Raw genomic sequence first — 22,429 nt, 5'->3', positions numbered from 1 at the left:
AAAGTCCTTTCAGGTTTGTGGGGCGATTACAAGTTAACGTGACACAGGTATACGAAGCGGAGACATCTACCGTTTCATTTTCAACTCTTGTTGTTTATAGAAGAAGTGTTGAACGTATAGTTTGGCAAAATGCGTTCGATTCTTACGGTTAGAGGAATGAGTTCTATAATGAGTTTATGATAGAACTTCATAATATATTATATTTTCTAATACAGTACTCCATATCATTTATACTTGTTCACTTCCCGAAGGAGAAGTTTATGTTTTCATAAAAAAATCCGAATTGCTAATTTTATGTTTTCTCGACGTTTCAAGCCATTCTGAATCGAATGAGACCAAATTTGGAAAAAGTATGTGTGTGTGTGTTTGTGTGTGTGTGTGAACAGATTTTTTGCCGTAAATCGACGTTTTCTCAAAAACGGCTGGATCGATTTCTAAAATTTGAAAGCCATTCGATGTGTCTTGATGAGGACTAGCGTTTCTAACTTTTGTACGACGATCGGCCGAGCCGTTTCTTTGTAAATCGCAGAGAAGTTTTTCGTCCACGTTTTAGGCTGCAATTCTGAATCGATTTTGAAAATTCAAAAACTGTTCGAAACTATTGGTTGGGAATCGACCTGATTAGTTTTTGGTGTAGATCGGCCGGGCCGTTTTCTTGTAATAGAGCGTTAAAAAAATTTTTTTCGACGATTTTCATATTTTTTTTTGCGGTAGATACCATAGTCTTATAGACAATACTAAAATATTACGGTCCTGTGGCAAGTAGTTTAATTTTAAAAATTTGTCAAAGTTTGCAAAAATTAGCGTCGTTTTCTTGACGTTTGTCAAAATTAGAACTTTCATCGACGTTTGTTCAAAAACGCTTGAACCGATTGCATAAATTTAAAAGCCAATCAATGTATTTTAATGTGGATTATCTTTTCTCAGATTTTTGCAGCGATTGGCCGAGCCGTTTCTTTGTAATTTAAAAAGAAGTGTTAAACTTTTCGTCCACATTTAAGCTCATACTACCGAATCGATTTAAAAAAATAAAAAACTGTTTGAAAGATATTATTTCGGAATGATACTGATTGGCTTTAGGTGAAAATCTACCAAGCAGTTTTCTTGTAATTAACTGTTGAAAAAAAAAATTGAAACCGATTTTATGGAACTTTTTTTTGGCGATGTATATCATGGTCTTATAGAACTTACTGAAATATTACGGCCTTACGGCAAGTAGTTTCATTTAAAAAAATCATCAAAATTTGAGAAAATGAGTAGTTTGTTGACGTTTGGTAAAATTAAAATTAGACGATTTGCTTGGTATAGCGATACAGTGCTTAGTCTTAATGAGCATACTAAAACATTAACGTCCTACCGAAACTGTTTCAAATATAAAAATTGTTGATTTTTGAAAAATTGCTTTTATAAAATAATCAGAGTTAATGTGTTCGTTCGTTTTTAATTATGGGTAATAAATCCACTCGGAATACTTGTAATCACTAATAAATTAATTTTTTTTTATTGATTAAGTAGATTATTTACACATATCGGGAAGTTCATGTAACTTGCCTCAAGGCTAAATACCAAACCAACTAGTTGGCAATTGATTTTGAAAGAGTATTAAATTATACAACTAACCTGATTGGGATACGCATTTTGGCACATTTCGGTTGTCACTACAGGTAATCTCACCTCTTGCAAAGTTTGACTTGTAGCTCCTTCCAAAAGTTGATATTTACGTTTCGTATAAAAGATATCAAAGTTTCAAAGGTTTCTGAATAATTTGGCATACCTTAGAAAAATGGATATATGTGTATATATGTGTGCGTGTGTGTGTACGGATACAAATTTTTGTCGACGATTTGGAACACCAATCAACCGACTTGAATAATTCAAAAAACATTCAATTCGTATTGATAAAGAGACGTGCTGACTAGTTTAATTTTGATTTTATTGTTTTAGTTTTCTGTTATCCATGGCAAATAAGCGCTAACTCTTGTGTATACGCCAGGAAATCCAGGTTCTGCGCATCTGTATCCATAAGATACCACTCCAATTAAATAGTAGATTGTTCTTTGACCAAAATTTCCAAATATTACCTGTAATAAAAGGAAGTACTATATATAAACTATTCTTTTGTTAAGAATACTTGATATGAAAGATTAAATATTTAAAATTTAAATGTTCAAATAAATAAATTATTGAAATGCATAACATCAAGTAAAAAAAGATTTTACAGATTTTCAAATCATTTTTATTGTTAGAACGTTTTGAAGTAAAATTTCACGTCATCATCATTGAATATCAAATTTTTACAACCGCCAAGAATAACTTTTAAAATAATTTTTCAGGAATACAAGATAGCCGATGCTTACATCAACAAGTTAATGATCAACATAATACAACATTTGATTAGAAATCTTGTATCCTTTGCTTTACTTAATGACAAAAATTTATGCTTTAATTGAAATAAAAAAAATGTATTTTGTAATCGTTTTATATTATGTAAGAAATGAAATATTCTGAATAATACGTTTGGTCAAAAAAGTGGTCCACCACCAGGGGCGTAACGTGCCTTGGCGGGGCCCCATATCAAAAATGGTTTGGGGCCCCCCCTAAAGATTTTTCATAATTCAAAGGAAAAAATTAATAAATTCATTTAATAAAATTAAAAGAGCATTTATTTATCAAATTTTCAAATATACATCGAATATTATTCTTAATATTTTACAACTAACTAAAATTAAATATTTACTCTCCTTGCCTTTTTATCAGCAAACTGATTTATTAAATCATTTATAGCTGATGATGTTTTTAGTTTTTCTAATGTTTCTGCCTCTATGGACAATAGAGACATGTCTGATAGAACTTCCTGTTTTATTGATGTTCTGAGGTAATTTTTGATTAATTTTAATTTTGAAAAACTCCTTTCAGCAGTTGCGGTTGTAACTGGAAGGGCCAAGAATAAAATGCAAGCTGTTATTACATCCGGAAAACTGGATGCAATACTATTAAATTTTATTAATAATTATTCAGCGAGTTCCTTAATGGAATGAATATTTTCAATTTCCGATTTTAAGCATGCTTTTAGAGCTATCAATTGATCGCAAAGATTACCTGATAGATCTTTGCAGTATTTTGTCGTCAGTTTTCCGGAAGCAATTATTATTTTTTCATTTGAAGAAGACATGAGTTTTTCCGGTTGCAATATTCTGAACATACTATTTACTTCACAAAGGTTTTGAAACCTTTGTTTTGTTTGAGAAATTAAAATATCTAAACAGCAATAGTACACGTTTACTTTAAAATATGATTCGATCGATTCGATCGATTAGAATAACATAACCATGGTCTTAAAATCTTTATGCCTGCTTTATTAGTATATGAATAATGATAAACGGAAAAAGAACGGTTACTTTAGAGATCTTTGGGAAATGGCCCTTGTGGTTTGAATGGACCTAGTTTAAAAATTGTTTTACGTTCAAATTTCGTTAGATTATCACCAAAATTTCCTCTATCTGGAGAAAATATAATACTATCTTTAGACATCTCAGAATCATTGATCTGGTTTTCTTCTATTTTTGATACGAATGATGAACAAGTTTCCGAAGTATCTAAAAATATGATAATAATAAGTATCTAAAAATATGATAATATTAAGTATCTAAAAATATGATAAAAAAATAAGAACAAATGTTTTGACAAATTCTTGTGGTAAAGAATGTTTTCATAGATTTATATTGGCTCGTAATTTGACTTCCAAATATGTTAAGCAAATTGATTGCAATAATTTATTCGCAGAACATGTCAGTAAAATTCATAATAATGCCACTTGAATAATAAATAATACTTATTATTACGAATTACTTTAATTTATTCATATAAGCCATCTAAGTCCCAACATTTTTCATAATCATGGCAAAAATACACATTTCATTGCATAAATAGATTGAACGCAAAACATACGAAACAGACACCAAAATAGATTTTTCTGTATGTACTTCGATATCATTTCCGAATAAAAAATGAATGTTCAGATAAAATTAAAACAATCAAAAATTCGTAACTCACTAACTAATTAAAAATTCGATAAATGTATTTAGCAGTACTTACCATTGAAAATTAAATCAATAGCAGAAATTGGTGTTTGAAAAAATAAAGAAATTTTTGGCAATTTTTTTATGACTTCATCTTTTTTCTGTTTAATTTTTCGTGTCATAGCTCCGCTGGCGTTATCTCTTTTCTTTTCACTCATTGTTTTCTTTAAATCACCACTAACACTTTTCCACAAATCACCACTAAACCAAAACACTAGTGGTTTGTATTGTAATACAAAATACACCAAATGTTGTACTTCTTGTCCATTTTGGGTCAGTTGTAAAAAATATTACTTATTAAAAGAAATCCCTGCTGTTCGTTCGTCGCTTGTCAACATATTATTGTATTTTGGGTACGCATAATGCTACCCATACAGGCAACCAGGCAACCGAGCAATTTATGACCAAATTCCAAATTAAAATCGGACGCTCCGTTTTTGTAAAAACTGAATAACCGTTTTTGGCACTTTTCGTCCCGTATCTTCAGAACGGCTAGACCTGCCTTCGCCAAAAACTAATCAGCACGTCTTCCTATCAATACGAATAGAATGTTTTTTGAATTATTCAAATCGGTTGATCGGTGTTCCCAAAATCGTCGACAAAAATTTGTATCCGCACACACACACACATACATCCATTTTTTGTAAGGTATGCCAAAATGTTCAGGAACTTTGAAACGTATAGATATATGAAAATTTTCATTTGCAATTTTTTTGTCCTACGGGAAGTTAATGACTGTTCATTTTTGCATCTTGCTGAAACTTTTACTGTTCCCGAACGTTTTCTACCATTCTTGTGAACATGAATTATTCTAGTTATAAGGAACGCCAAGTCGTTGGTGTTGGTTTTGAAACGCACCAGATAATAATATTTAAAGAGACCTCTCAGAAAGCATCACACCCATGACCAAAACCCACGAGGGATTTTAGCGAACGGTCATCGATGATGATCAAACTCCAAATAAAGTTTGATTATCTTTCTCACGCTCAGGGTGCGATGCTACGACTCATCGTCGAGGTCGCATGAACTCCACGTTTGAGTGAAGAGATTGTGAAGATCTACTACAGAAATGATCCTGTGAAGTATGATCTTGCCCAAACAATTCAATTCAATTCAAAGACTATATATTTCAATATATAAAAGTATGTACATTGCATATTATAACATGGGTTTATTACCCGTAGGTATTGTATCCTTCATTGGATTTGGTTTTTCAAACAATAATTAAAGTATATGTAAAACTTTTTGACAAATCGTGTGGCAAAAAAGAGGAAAGAAACTTTTTCCCCCAAAAAAACCACAAAGCAATATTTATAATAATAGTTAATTATACAATTAAAAAGAAAAACAAAAATAAAAGATTTATTCTCATCCAAGTATCAATTACCGCTATGGGTCGATCAGTATATATTTTGGCATGGCGTGATTGCCATACCAAATATCGTCTCTTGTGTATTGGCCGAGGCCCGCGATGTTAACATTAGGATGATCCCCACATTTTAGATAAAAATTCTCAGTGAGCTTTTTTATAAAGTCTAGTATGGTTGGTAAGTCAGTCTGTTTGTGTATGTATTTTGAAGAGTAGTAATGTCTAGTCAGTGGGTTCCTTATTTTGTTGAGTACGAGTCGTAGTGTCTTATTTTGTAATGTCTGTAGTTTTCGTAAGTTAGTCTTAGTCGTCGCGTTCCATGCCGGAGCGGCGTATGTCAGTATCGGTCTTATTAGTGTCAAGTAAAGTGTTCGCTTGTTCTTCACGCTTAGCGGGCTGTTCTGGTTCAAGAGAGGTCTCAGTAGATTCAACATCCCGTAAGCCTGTCCAATTTTTGTATTAATATGTTTTGTGAAGCTGAGTCTATGGTCCAGGGTCACACCAAGATATTTGACATCCTTCGACCACTCAACTTCACAGTCCAATACTTTAATTTTGTCCAAGTCAGTCAGTCTAGTCATGGCATTTTGGCTCTTTGTAAATAAAATTGCCTCCGTCTTTTGCGGATTGATTTTAATCTGCCATTTGTCAGTATATTTCATCAGCTTGTCTATGTGTGTCTGTATCTTTGTAGTCAGTAGCGTCGGTGATCGTGATGATTTGTATATGGCAGTGTCGTCAGCAAACGTCAGTAACGTTGTGTCGGCGTCAGTGGGTATGTCGTGAATGTAGACGTTAAACAAGGATGGTCCCAGGATCGAGCCCTGCGGTACTCCCGCCGTCACTTGTTTAACCGTCGAAAGTCCGTTGTCTACTTGTACAGTGAAGTTACGGTCTGAAAGGTATGAGTGTAAAGTTCTCGTTATGTACGGTGGAAAGTTGAGTTGGATAAGTTTATGTACAAGTCCGTCCATCCAGATGGTGTCAAATGCCTTCTCAAAGTCGAGTAACACCAATCCGGTATGGTTTCGTCTGTTGAAGTTGAGTACTGTATTTTCTATGAGTTTTGTCAGTGGGTGTAGTGTAGAGTGTCGTTCTTTGAATCCGTATTGTGTGTCAGGTATAATTTTGTTGTGTCTTATGTGTTTGTTAAGTCTTTTGAGTAGTACCTTTTCGGCTACCTTACTCATTGTGTTGAGGAGGCTGATCGGTCTGTAGTTCTGTGGTATGTCTGGCTGTTTCCTTGGCTTCACTATTGGAAATATGATGGAGGTTTTCCAAGAAGCGGGAAAGCAGCCTTTTGTCATTAGTCTATTTATTATGCGCGTAAGTAAAATGTAGGCGTTCGTCGGCAGTTGTTTAAGTATTATGTTTTGTAGTCCGTCCGGTCCTGGTGCTTTTCTGTTCGGTAATTTTTTAACTATTGTCTTTATTTCGGAAACTGTGGCAGGGTCTATTCGTAAGTCTTTGTCCCTGTGGAGGTCAGTGAAGTCTTGAATTGTCTCGTGTACGTCTTGTTTCAGGTCTGCGTTTGACATATTGGCATTTTGTTTATGTATGTTTTCAAAGTTTTTTGCCAATATTTCCGCCTTGTCTGCTGGTGTCGTTGCGTAATTATTGTCAGTTAATTTGAGTGGAGGTATGGATGTTGGTTTTTGCGTCAGTCTTTTTGCTGTCTGCCAAATTGTGTGTGGGTCAGTATTTATGTTCTCGAGTCTTTTGGTCCAAGTGCTGTTTCGGTGGTCACGTATTTCGTTGGAAATAATTTTTGTCAGTCTGTTAACATGTTCCTTGAGTAGTCTGTCACCGGTACGTTGCCACAGTTTCTTTGTATGATTTTTAAGTTGTATTTTCAATAAAATATGTTCTGGCAAGTCGTTGGCTGGTGTTGTTCTTGAGTCTAGTGTCGGTATAGTCTGTTGTACGGCGTCTGTGATTGTCAGTGTAAGGTGTGTTACAGCCTCCTCAATGTCAGTGTTGGTATCGATTGGCATAGTGTGTCGTGTGTTGTCTGTGATGATGTCTCTGAAAATTGGCCAGTTGGCTCTGGTGTAATCTAAAAATTTGCGTTTGGGAGTCTGGTCGACGTCTAGTCTGTCTGAAATGGTCATGAAAACTGGATTATGGTCGGAGTTGAAAAGTGTTCTTGTTATGGGTTCGGATGTTACGTGTAGATTTTTTGTCAATGCCAAATCGATCGTACTGTGGTGGTGCGTCTGTACGGTGGCGTATCTGGTCGGCGTGTCAGGATAATGTAGTTGTGCGTCTGTGGTGTTGTGTTCGGTCAGGTATTCGTAAAGTCTGTTTCCGTTCGCGTTGTTGAAGTTACAGTTCCAAGATGTGTGTTGTGCGTTAAAGTCTCCTGCCATAAGTACAAATCTGTTCGAGTCCAGTAGTCTTTGTAAGTCCGTATGTTCTAGTCTGCTTGCCGGGATGTAAATCGATATTATGGTTACTTTTTGACCTCTCTTGTATACATTAATAGCTGTTATTTCAGAACTGCCCGCTGTCAGGTTTGGCACTTGCTCGTGTCTGATGTTAGACTTAATCAAAATCGCAGTGCCGCCCCATCCGCGTGCGTCCGTCTGTCTGTCGTTTCTGTAAACTTTGTAATTGTTCATATAGAGTCTGTCCGTAGGTTTGAAGTGTGTCTCGTTAATCAGTACTATGTCCAGATCGTATTTTGTTATCGTCTGTCTCAGTTCGTCAATGTTGTTTTTAAGTCCATTAGAATTGAAATGCATTATTTGTAAGTCTTGCGATTGGTTTATTGTGATGATGTAAGAAAGTTCAAAATTGTTGTGTATTTGTCGTTATAAGTCATGTTTGTGTTTAGTGTTTTTGTCAGTTTGTATAGCTCACTGAAAATTTGCTTTACCTGGGGATCCGCAAATAGCTTCCTGATCTCGCCCATAGCAGTAAAGAGTCCTTCCGGAGTGTTGAGATCTGGATCTGGCTGGTTGGTTGTAAACTCGACCATTGATGGTGTTGGCCGGATCGGTGCTGGTCTTGGTGATGGTGAAGGCCAGGCCGGTGATAGTGTGGACTGCAGCGGAGGTCGGTATGATGTCCGTGGGACAGAGAGTTGAGGATAATCAGGTTTGAAGTTAGGGCCGGTGTTTGTCGGATTTAGAGCTGACGAGAAACTTCTTGTCAGTGGCATTGGTGTTGGAGCTGGCGCATATACTTTTCTTCTCTTAAGAGTATCGTTTTCCTTCTTCTCAATGAAATTAAGGAGTGCGGAGCACTGAGAATAGTTCGCCGGGTGTTCTTTCTTACAATTGACACACATCGGTGCCTCGGTTAGTAGTTTCTTGCACGCACCTGGCGCGTGCATCTCGAGGCACTTTATACACCTGTACTTCATATCGCAGGTGTACGATGTGTGTCCAAAATTCAAACAGTTGTGACACTGTAGAGCCCTATTTTGTGACCTGTATGTCTCCCAAGAGAAGATGTGCCCTCCAATGTTACTAATTTGCTTCAGCTCCGACATGTCTTGATCTTTCTCCAGAGAGACAATGTATATGGGCAGCTTATGTTGGCTGCCATCCGATAACTTTCGTTTGATCTGTATCACTTGTCTGACTTTAACTCCTTTCAATAAGAGGTCTTCGCAAACTTCAGCTTCGGGTATCGAAGGATGAAGTCCAGTCATTGTAATTTTCTTCGGCAAATCTTTTCTCATCGAGTATGTGTAGAATTGGTAATGGCATTCTCTCAATACCTTTTTAACTTGCTCGTGTTCCTGGATTGTATCTGTAAAAATTTTGTGTAATTGCGTGTTGAAAAACTGATATCTAAATTGGATCTTAGTTATGTCTCTGATGTACTTTATTGTTTTCAATTCTAAGTTTGCCTTGATGATGATGGGTGGTATTTTCTCAGGTGTTTTGCTTAACTTGTTCGGTGATTCTCGATTGCCAGACTCGGATGGCTGCTGTCCAACATTTCCCTCTGGTTCCTTCTTCTTAGCTCTCTTTCTCCGTGACACTTTTCTATATTCGTTCAACTCCCTGTCTGTATCCATGTCCGATCGGTCCGATAGTGCATTGAATTTGTTTTTGAGGGCACCGCTGGTCTGTACCTCCATGCTCATTTTGATCTTCTTCCCAGGCTTCTGCCTGGGAATATCCTTGGGCTCTTCAATATACTCGGCACTGATTTTAAGAAAATAAATCAAAAGTACTTAAAACAAATAAATTTAGAAAAATCACTTTCTAAAATGCGCTTATCCTCTAACCATTACCAACACCGACCCAGTGTTTGGAAAGAGGAGTCAGCAAAAGGCACGTTCACCTTTAAAATTTAGAACACTGAACAAGGTGTATATTACCTTGTAAGTATTAAGCCCGGTGCCTTTAAAAAGGCAAGATTTAGAATCAATTCCGGACTTATTACTTATTTCACAAAATCTATTGACACTTCACTGAAAAACCGATCTTGCCCAAACGACGTTTGGACCGAAACAAGCAAAATCCTTTCAGGTTTGTGCGACGATTACAGGTTAACGTGACGCAGGTATACGATGCGGTGACATCTAACATCTAACATTTCATTTTCAAGTTTTGCTTATAGAAGCAGAGTTGGGCGTAAATACAACTTCATAATATGTATATTATTTTTTTTATTTTTTTTTTTTTTTTTTTTTTTTTTTTTTAATTCAGTATTTGTCATATTTTCTAAAATTTTATTTTTACCTAGCTAATACAGATAGCAGTCACATGAAGCATAAAACTAATTAGTCATGCAAGATAAATTGATGAAACTTCCCGTAGCAAAAATTAAAGTTAAAAAAAAAAAAAAAAAAAAAAAAAAAAAAAAAATAGGTGTTGAAGAATTTTGAAATTTTTGAAAAAATTGATTTTTTCCAAAAATCATATCTTTAACTTCCCGAAGGAGGAGTTTATGTTTTCATAAAAAAATCTGATTAGGTTATTTTATGTTTTTCGACGTTTCAAGACATTTGAAACTAAATTTGGGTAAAGTATGCGGTTAAAAAAATGAGACAATTCCTTGAAAATACTATAGATTATTTTAATGTTATTTGTTCCGCTGCCGACAAGTTATTTTACATAGTTTTTCATGAACATAAAAATGGCGAATTTGTGTGAGTTGGTGGATGAAAATATCATTACCAACAAAACTAATAATAATGGCACGACATTTGAATTAAAAAGTACATGCTACATAACATTTAATATCACATCATATCACTACATATGAAATGTGACAAAACAATTTTGTCCAGTATGTGTGTGCGTGAAAAGACTTTTTACCTTAAATCGACGTTTTCTCAAAAAAAGCTGGATCGATTTCAAAAATTTAAAAGCCATACGAGATACGATATGTCTATCGTAGAAGACTATCAAGACTATCAGTTTGTTTGTAAATCGCAGAAGGATGAAAAAATTTCGTTACACGTTTTAGACCGCAATCCTGAATCAATTTTAAAAATTCAAAACTTGATTAGTTTTTGGTAAAAATTCGGTGCCACAATTTCTTGTAGTTAACTGTTGAAAAAAATGTTATCGATGATTTTCATGAACTTTTTTCGCGATAGATATCATGGTCTTCTAGATCATACTAAAATATTGCGGCCCTATAGCAAGTTGTTCAATATTAAAAATTTGTCAAAGTTTTAAATATTAGTAGCGTTTTTTGGCGTTTATCAAAATTAGCTTTTCATCGACGTTTGTTCGAAAACACCTGAATCGACTTCAAAAATTTAAAAGCCATTTGATGTATCTCGATGATGACTATCGTTTCTCAGTTGTGTGCGACGATCGGCCGAGCCGTTTCTTTGTAATTTGCTAAAAGGTGTAAAACTTTTCCGTCCGCGTTTTAGCTCCCAATCCAGAATCAATTTTAAAAAATCAAAAATTGTTTGAAATATTGAGTTGGGAATGATAGTGAATGAAAGAGGAAGAACTATCAATTATTAGTTTTTAGAGTTTCTTTGGAATTAGGAAAAGTACAATGTTTTTATTCGTCTTTTTTTAAATTAATAATACAATAGATATTTTACTATATATTCTTCATATTATTAATATTTATTTAATGTCTATTTCATTGTTTTAGTTTTTCTATTATCCATGGCAAATAAGCGCTAACTCTTGTGTACACGCCTGAAAATCCAGGTTCAGCGCATCTGTATCCATAAGATACTACTCCGATCAAATAATAGATTGTTCTTTGTCCAAAATTTCCAAATATTACCTGTAATAAAAGGAAGTACTATATATAAACTATCATTTGTTAAGAATACTTGATATATAAGATGATATATTTAAAATTTAAATGTTGAAATAAATAAACTGTTGTATGGCATAACATCAAGTAAAAAAGAGATTTTACAGATTTTCAAATCATTTGGGTTGTGAGCTGGCACTCAAGATCATACTTCACAGGATAGAAGAACTCGTAGTGGATATTCTGAAGTATACGACCCGGAAGTGCAAGAGTGTAGTGAAATTTAAAGTTATTAGAAGCTAGTTTATTTTGAAGAATATTTCTTAAGTATTATTACAAGAAGATAAAGAAAATCTATAGTCAGGTGGGTGTCCCCAACACAGAGTTTCCTAGGCATAAGCCTAGGAAATCTATCAAAAGGCTTGAAATCAAAAGTAACAAACAAACAATGGTACGAAGTATAAAGAATAAAAAAGAAAACAGGTACCAGTCACTTACTGACCGAAGTGATATGGATACCGACCTCGAACTTGAAGAATTTACAAAGGTTAAGTCAAGAAGGCGTGGCCAAAAGCAAGAAACAATGGAAATCATACAAGGGAATAATGACACGAAACCTATAGAAGTAAAGGTACCACCGATAATAGTAAAACATAACTTAGATCTCAGGGCCATAAACTACATCCGAGATGTTACGAAAGTTAATTTTACCATACAATATATTAAAACGCATACCCATAAAATATATACTAAGACACTAGTAGATCATAACAAGATAAAGAGTACATTAAGAGATTGCAGTTACCAATTTTATACGTATTCCACTGGAGAAACAACAAAGAAAATCACACTAACAGGCTTACATCCAGCAATTACTGAATTAGAGGTATTTGAATTACTGAGTGTACGACGTATTCTTGTGCAAAAGGTCATACAATTAAAGAAAACCTATTCTGATGAACAAAAACATAATATACCAATTTATATAATTATGCTTGACAAATCGCAAGACATGTCAAAAGTAAAAGAAATAACGAGCTTAAATAGTCACATTATTAAATGGAAAATGTATAAGCCAAATTTCAAAATCCTACAATGTCATAAATGTTTAAGTTTTGGACATACGTCTTACTCGTGTGATATGAAATATAGATGCATTAAATGCACAAAAGCACATTCTCCTGGCTGCTACCAAAAATTATCAGAAGAAAAGCCCCAGTGCGTTAACTGTAAAGACTATCACCCAGCAAACTATTCAAAGTGTACATCCTTACTGAATTACAAGGCTAAAAAACAACAGATTCATGCAGCCATTGAACCTAAACCTATGACAAGAAGCTATTCTGAAACGCTGAAGCCGAGAGATGCCAGACACACTGTCCAGATGGAACTATCAAAATTCCAAGCTCTTCCTGAACAAAGAAGTATACCATCAACTTCATCGAATCAAGATCCTGATTTTAACTCCACCGAGGGCATTTTTGCTGCAATAAGACAAATCAAGTTGCTTTTTTCAGATCCTGAGGTAATAAAAATTTTCAGGGAACTTTATGCACTTACAAAGACTATAAATACTAACATGACATACAATGAAAAATATACTACAATTTTAAACTTTCTTACTAAATGCCCATAATTGACAAGTATGGTATAAAAATAATGTTTTTCAATTCAAATGGAATAAAAAATAACATTGATAAACTCAGACAAACGATCGTTACAATGGACTTAGACATCGTATTAATAAATGAGACGCACTTAAAACCCACTGACAAATTATACATGAACGACTACAAAATATACCGGAATGACAGAAACATGACAGGATGGGGTGGTACAGCAATATTTATAAAAGCTTGTATCAGACATGAAGAACTACCGTTATTATCTGTAAAACACTCTGAAATTACTGCTATAAATGTGTTCAATAGAGGACGTGAAATAACTATTGTCTCCATATATGTTCCTTCTGCAAAACTATTGCATGCAGACTTACATAAAATATTTAACTTAAATCCAAGAGTTATTGTAGCTGGTGATTTTAATGCGCAACACATAATGTGGAATTGTAAATATGATAACACAAACGGACTCAAACTATTTAAGTACTTAAACTAAAACCATTCAACTACATTATCCTCAGACTCCAACTAGATTTCGTGCGATACCAAACCAAGACCATAGTACAATAGATTTAGCCCTTACAAAAAATCTATCTATTCTTTCTGAACCTATAACCAAATCTTTATTTAACTCAGATCATAATCCAGTCTTTATAAGTATCTCAAACCCACTTGACGACAATCTTCAATCCTACAAAAATGTTTTAGATTATAATAAAGCCAATTGGCTGCTCTATACGAAAATAATAAATGATAATATATGTCACACCAGACAAATTGACAACAATGATAGTATAGATCAAGCTGTAGAACACCTAACAACTACTATTACTGATGCCATAAGTAAAACCATTCCATTGCGAAAGTCCACTTCAACACAAACAATTAGTTTACCTTTGGAAATTATATCCAAAATTAAATTAAAAAATCAAATTAAAAAGTTGTGGCAAAAATCAGGTGCCACGTTCCTCAAAGAACATTTAAACAGGCTTACTAGAATAATTACTGAGGACATTAGGGTTTATCGTAATAAAATATGGGCTGATAAACTAACAAATATTAACTATTATCCAAATAAAATTTGGTACACTGCAAAAAGACGGACCCAAACTTTTGCTCCCATACCATATTTACATGCAAATTCCAATAACTTTGCAACAACGCCCGAACAAAAGGCCGAAATTTTAGCATCTAACTTCGAATTAGCACATCAGTACAATCTTTCTATTACTCAAAATGCTTTTGAACAGACTGTTAGTTCCAGTGTAAGACAATATATAAACAATACTTATAACAAAAATCACAAAATAGACATAGTAACTGTTGCGGAAGTTAGAAATATTATTAAGAAACTGTCTAATAAGAAAGCTCCAGGACCAGATGGTATACAGAACTTAGCAATTAAACAGTTACCTATTAAAGCTATTATTCTACTTACACGAATAACAAATAAAATTTTTAAAAATGGATACTTTCCTGTGTCATGGAAATGTTCTAATGTGGTACCAATATTAAAGCCAGGAAAACAACCAAATCTACCACAAAGCTACAGACCTATAAGTCTATTAAATACAATAAGCAAAGTAGTTGAAAAATTGCTGCTTGTTTGATTTAATAAATTTATAAGTGTTAATAATATCATACCAGAAACGCAATATGGTTTCAAACATGGGCATTCAGTTCTGCATCCACTAGCACAGCTAGTTGAAAATACTGTACTAAATTTTAACAAAAAGACACACACTGGTCTTGTACTAATAGATTTTGAAAAAGCTTTCGATACAATTTGGACAGATGGACTGTTGTATAAATTAATAAATTTACAATTTCCACATTACATAACAAAAGTCATCGTTTCATATCTTAAAGATCGTACATTTCAGGTTCAAGTAAATAATAATCTTTCAAATCCTAAACGTATAGTAGGTGGAGTGCCTCAGGAATCCTTGCTAGGACCAACATTGTTTAACACATATATATATATATATGATATCCCTACTGACAGCAAAACAAATACATTAACATTTGCGGACGATACTGCTGTGTTCACATCATCAAAATCAGTAGCGGTGATAGCTAACAAGCTACAAAATCACATAGATAATATAGCAAAATATGCAGAAAAATGGCACATAAAAGTAAATCCCATAAAAACGGAAGCAATAATTTTTTGGAAAGGAAATAAGTTGAAAGAAAAGCCTATAGAAATAAAAATTTCAGGACAAAAAATTAAATGGACAGATGAAGTTAAGTACCTAGGAGTAACGCTTGATAGGAAACTTAACTTTAATGCACATATAAAAAATAAATTGGCGCAAACATATGGGCTTCTAAATCTTTTAAGACCGTTATTGAACACAAAGAGTGTATTAAATATGCGTAATAAGATATTAGAATATATCTAACGCTGATCAGGCCATGTCTGATGTATGCTGTCCCAATATGGAACATGACATCGAGGACAAATATTAAAAAACTACAAATTTTACAAAACAAATCACTGAGACTAATACTGAACCTGATACGTGACCCAACTACCGGACACTATTACTCAACAAAGCTCTTACACGAACAAGCAGACATACCGACTGTGATTAACCACATTAAGAAAATGACGGAAAACTTCTACGAAAAATGCAAAGACCATACCAATAATAATATTAGAACCCTCGGACAGTACACGCCTGATATCATATGGTACGGCAAATATCCAATGCCAAACTACATTCTGGACAACACAAATAAGAGTATCTAATAATTTAAAGAATGTAAATTAAATATATATTTAAAGATTGTGATTTTTTTTTTTGAAGAATGTTTGAACTTTCTTTTTTTTTCGATCACAAACCATTATTTTATTTTTAAACAAAATGTATAATTTAAAGTGGATAGTTCGTAGTATTAGATAAGAGTAAAATACTTTTAGTAGTAAACTCATAAATCATGGTTATTGTATATTATATTGTAATATATTGTAATAAAACAGAAATAAAAACTAAAACTAAAAAATTTTCAAATCATTTTTATTGTTAGAACGTTTTGCAGTAAAATCCCACGTCATCATCATTGAATTTAAATTTTTACAGCTGCCAAGAATAACTTTTAAAATAATTTTTCAAGAATACAAGATAGCCGATGCTTACATCAACAAGTTAATGATCAACATAATTCAACATTTGATTAGAAATCTTGTATCCTTTGCATTACTTAATGACAAAAATTTTTAAAATCGTTTTATATTATGCAAGAAATAAAATATTCTGAAAAATACCTTTGGACAAAAAAGTGGTCCACCACTATCTCCAGAGCGAGCGTCAATACCTCCTTGTTTGTAACCAGCGCATATCACTCTCTCATCTATTATCTAAAATGCATAATAATAGAAGATGTTATCAAAACTATATCAAAAAATATAATAGGAGAGGACACTGATATATTGTTATATTTTGCTGTGGTACCAATTATATGGTATCGGTAAAATATGTAAATCATTTAATATTTCTTCTCCTAACTCAAATCAAAACTTTCTATTTTAACTTCCCTTAGGGCAAGTTATAGTAATCGCAAAAAAATCGAAAATGACATTTTTTATATATCTTTACGTTTCAAAGGTTTCTGAACATATTGGCATACCTTAGAAAAAAATGAATGTATGCGTATGCGTATGTGTATATGTGTGCCTGTGTGTGTGTGCGGTTCAACCGATTTCAATTATTCATAAAGCAATCGATTCATATTAATAAGGAGACGAGCTGATTAGGTTTTGGCACAGGCTGGTCTAGAAGATACGGGCCAAAAAGTGCCAAAAACGGTAACTCGGTTTTTAAAAGAACGGAGCGATTCGATTTTAATAATTCAAAAAACATTTTATTTGTAATAACAAGATAAAGAATTGATTAAATTTTTGTGAAGGTAGATCTAGCGGTTTCGGAGATCTAGTAAAAAAAGTAAATTGCCATTTGGCGGTCCAAAATGATCATTAGACATATGCACATCAAACTATTAAATAATATATGAAGATTTTAATCATGTGTATCAATTTTGTTTACATTTCTATGGGTGACGTAACATCGTTTGTCCGTTAGACGGCGACGCGGCGCTTACGCGCTTCAATAGTGCAACCCTATGCTGCTAAAGCAGTGCGATTACTTTGAAAAAAAGTTCAAAATTTCCAGAATATTTCTATATAAAAGTTTTTATAATTTTTTCAAAAAAGTCATTTTTTTAAAAAAAAATTAAAATTTCTCAAAAATCTAATTTTTCCAAAGTTTAAATTTTTTTTTTTTTTTGATACGGGAAGTTCCAGAAATTTGCCTTAAGGCACGATGCCTTAAACCACTAGTTTAAAACATGTTTAGAAATTATTTATTTGCGATTTTTTATAGTTTTTTGATCAGCAATCAGAACTTGACAATGCTAAGAACTGTTGCAATGAATATGAATGTTAACATTAACAATGTCGCTTTTGTTTTTGAGCAAAACGGTTGTCATATATCTATACGATATTTTTATAATTAGAGTTTCTCTAATAGAGATGCAACTGTGAAGAATAATTTCTACTTAGAAACATATTTCCAATTATATTTTCAAGCACAAACCAATAAATGAACTGCATTATTTCAGGCTTCCTTCTGGTTGAAAAATCAAAATTATTACTACATAAAAACCTAATTATTGGCAATTGATTTTGAAAGAGTATTAAATTATACAACTAACCTGATTGGGAAAACCAGCATACGCATTTTGGCACATTTCGGTTGTCACTACAGGTAATCTCACATCTTGCAAAGTTGGACTTGTTGCTCCTTCTAAAAGTTGATATTTACGTTTCGTATAAAAGATATCAAAGTTTCAAAGGTTTCTGAATAATTTGGCATACCTTAGAAAAAATGGATATATGTGTATATATCTGTGCGTGTGTGTGTGCGGGTACAAATTTTTGTCGACGATTTCGGGAACACCAGTCAACCGACTTGAATAATTCAAAAAACATTCGATTCGTATTGATAAGGAGACGTGCTGACTAGTTTGTGGCGAAGGCAGGTCTAGCCGTTCCAAAAATACGGGGCAAAAAATACGGCAACTCAGTTTTTAAGAGAACGGAGCGTCCGATTTTAATAATTCAAAAAACATTTAACTTGTATTAAAAAGATCAAGATCTGATTAAATTTTTGGGAAGTCAGGTCCAGCGGTTATAGACGCTCAATAAAAATAAGTTAAAATATGTATTTTTGCGGTCAAAAATATTTATTGGACATATGTACATCAAATTATCAGAGATTTTAATAATGTGTACACATTTTGTCCAAATTTTTTTGGGTTTCGTACCAAGATTTTTAAATAAGGTACAGAAAGTTCCAGTAATTTGCCTTAAAGCACGATGCCAAGCACCCCACTTATAAAATATATGATAACTTTATGCACATATGCACAATAAACATTTTTTTAACTTGTTTTTATTGAGAGTCCATAACCGCTAGACCTGCCTGCCTGCCTAAATAACTGCACATTATTTATCTCGCTGAAACTTTTACTGTCGAACAGATCGAGACTCGAAAAAGTATCGGTCTTATATTGCGTCTTTTCTAAACAAAGCGCAAATTTGTCAGAGGCTTGCTCCGCTTCCGACGCTAAATTATAAGGTGAACGTGCCTTTTGCTACTTTCATTCCAAATTCTGGGTCGGAATTGGTAATGGATTGAAAGTTAGCACATTTGAAAGTGTTATTCAAAATTTTCTAAAAAACCAGTACAGTATTTTATATTTTAATAAATTCAGTGGACATCGTAAAAAAATCGCCAGAATTCCCGGGCGGGAGCCTCGGGAAATGTCGCAAGACATGATGGACGTCTTGACGAGCACCGTCCTAAAAAACAAGTACCAGGCATTATCGGACCGGAGTGAAATGGACACGGATCGAGAGATAGACGAGTACCGGACAGTCAAACGCAAGAAGCGGTTGAGGCAAAACAACGCAGACAATGTGATAGGAAACCAGACTGTTAACACTCTGAAGCCATCTACATCGAAAACGGGGAATTTAGCACCCAAGAACACCACCGTAACAGATCCAAAGATTCCACCTATCATCGTCAAAGGCCAGCTGGATTTAAAAGTGATCAAATATATCAAAGATACGACGAAAATAATATTCAGGACCCAATATTTAAAGCCACAATTGCACAAAATATATGCCGATACGATTGCAGAACATGAAAAACTGAAAACCATACTAAGGGATTGTGATTTCCAATTTTACACCTATACTATGCAGCATGACATCCCTAAGAAAATCACTATAACTGGCCTAAATCCAGATATTACTGAAACGGTGGTTCTTGATGAGCTGAAAGCCAAGGGCATTAAGGTGAAGCAGGTGGTCCAAATTAAGAAGAAGGAATCGGACGGCAGTCAACGCAAACTCCCTATATATATTGTCCTTCTAGATAAGGAACAAGAGATGGCCAAACTGAAGGAAATAAACAATATAGAAGGACATATATTTAAATGGGAAAGCTACAGGCCACTAAACAAGACCATCCAGTGCCACAAGTGCCTAAACTTCGGCCATACCTCGTACACGTGCGACATGCGGTATAGATGCATAAAATGCACGAATGTGCACCCACCGGGAGTGTGCACGAAGCCACCAACCGAGGATCCGAAATGCGTGAACTGCCAAGAAAACCACCCGGCTAACTATTCTAAATGCCCAGCTCTAATCAACTATAGAGCAAAAAGAGACAAAGATGCGCTTAAGAGAAATCCAGCATACAAGCCAGCGCCAACACCTGCGCCGCTGACGAGGAGCTTCTCGTCAGCTTTAAAACCCACCAACGATGGCCATAACAACAGATCTGCGTTTCCTGAACTCCCGGTACCATCATCACCACGAACACCGCCGGCCTCCCAGTATCCATCGCCGAAGATCCAGCCAGCACCAGAACCGATCCGGCCAGCATCCTCACGAATCCGGCCTACCACCAGCCAGTCCGATCCAGACCTGAGTACACCAGAGGGACTATTTACTGTTATGGGTGAGATCAGGAAGTTATTCGCGGATCCCGAGGTAAGACAAATTTTCAGTGAGCTTTATAAACTGACAAAGACATTGAACACAAATATGACTTACAATGACAAATACACAACCATACTTAACTTTTTAACGGCATGCCCATAAATCACGCACGCGACATACACATAATGTACTTCAACTCCAACGGACTCAAAAACAACGTAGACGAACTGAAACAGACCATAACAAAATATGACTTGGACATTGTACTAATTAACGAGACACACCTGAAACCTACGGACAGACTTTACATCAGCAACTATAAAGTATACAGGAACGACAGACCGACAAACTCACGCGGATGGGGAGGCACTGCAATATTGATCAAGTCTAATATCAGACACGAGCAAGTGCCAAACCTGACAGCGGGCTGTTCTGAAATAACAACTATTAATGTATACAAAAGAGGTCAAAAAGTGACTATAATATCGATTTACATCCCGGCAAGCGGACTGCAACTGACGGACCTACAAAACCTACTTGACTCAAACACACACGTCTTAATGGCAGGAGACTTCAACGCGCAACATACATCTTGGAACTGCAACTACAACAACGCGAACGGAATCCGACTCTACGAATATCTGACGGAACACAACACCACGGACGCACAACTACACTATCCTGACACACCGACCAGATATGCCACCGTACAGACACACCATCACAGCACAATCGATCTGGCTTTGACAAAAAACATTCACATAACATCCGAACCCATAACTAGAACACTATTCAACTCTGACCATAACCCTGTTTTTATGACCATCTCTGACAGACTCGACGTCGACCGTACTCCAGAACGCAACATTTTAGATTATTCGAGAGCCAACTGGCCACTTTTTAGAGAAATTATTACAGACAATATACGACACACGATACCCATAGAGACCAATACAGACATAGAGGAGGCTGTGACACATCTGACACGGACGATCACGGACACCATCCAACACACAATACCGCTGCGACACGCAAATACATCCACATTTGACACGCTTCCTCAACAAATATTAGTAAAAATTAAATTAAAGAACAATATAAAGAAACTGTGGCAACGTACTGGTGACAGACTACTAAAGGAACACGTAAACAGACTGACAAAAATTATTCATAATGAGATACGTGAGCACCGGAATGACACTTGGACTAAAAAACTAGAAACCATCAACACTGACCCGCACAAAGTTTGGCAAACAGCCAAAAAGCTGACGAGGAAAACAACACCTATCCCGCCACTCAAACTACCTGACAACAACTACGCCACGACACCAGCAGACAAAGCAGAAATTTTAGCAACACACTTTGAAAACATACACAGACAAAACGCCGACATGTCCAACGCAGACTTAAGACGAGACGTACGCAATTCTATTCAAAATTTTACTGAACAATTTAACGACAAAGACCTACGAATAGACCCTGCCACAGTTTCAGAAATAAAGTTGACAATCAGAAAACTACCGAACAGGAAAGCACCCGGACCGGACGGACTACAAAATATAATACTGAAACAACTACCAACGAACGCATACATACTAATCACACGACTGGTTAACCGTATAATGGCCAAAGGCCACTTTCCTGCTTCATGGAAAACATCGACCATATTTCCTATCCTGAAGCCGAGGAAACAGCCAGACTCTCCGCAAAATTACAGACCAATCAGCCTCCTCAATACAATGAGCAAAGTAACTGAAAAGGTACTGCTCAAACGCATCAACAGACACATCAGACGAAACAAGATTATACCAGACACACAGTACGGCTTTAAGGAACAGCACTCTACGTTACATCCACTGACACAACTAATAGAAAACACTGTACTCAACTTCAATAGACGAAACCATACCGGATTGGTGTTGCTCGATTTCGAGAAGGCTTTTGACACCATCTGGATGGACGGACTGATACACAAATTCATAACCCTTAACTTTCCACCATACATCACAAAACTACTCCATTCTTACCTCGCAGACCGTAATTTCACAGTTCAAGTAGACAACACACCCTCGACGATTAAACAAGTGACGGCGGGAGTACCGCAGGGCTCGATCCTGGGACCGTCCTTGTTTAACGTCTACATCCACGA

At 35.1% G+C, this 22,429-nt stretch overlaps 1 non-coding gene across 1 annotated transcript; it reads right to left on the bottom strand.

The window, feature by feature from the left end:
• Positions 1–4,958: 4,958 nt before the first annotated feature.
• On the bottom strand, positions 4,959–5,171 carry LOC113383954. Its single transcript, XR_003367904.1, has one exon. It is a non-coding gene; the product is annotated as a small nucleolar RNA U3 (small nucleolar RNA).
• Between the last annotated feature and the right edge of the window lie 17,258 nt (positions 5,172–22,429).

This window comes from Ctenocephalides felis, unplaced genomic scaffold, assembly GCF_003426905.1.
Source record: "Ctenocephalides felis isolate EL2017-DRISC unplaced genomic scaffold, ASM342690v1 CF-g0.4_SCAFFOLD_03570, whole genome shotgun sequence".
Classification (NCBI taxonomy): domain Eukaryota; kingdom Metazoa; phylum Arthropoda; class Insecta; order Siphonaptera; family Pulicidae; genus Ctenocephalides; species Ctenocephalides felis.
This window is presented reverse-complemented; position numbering and strand designations above follow the sequence as displayed.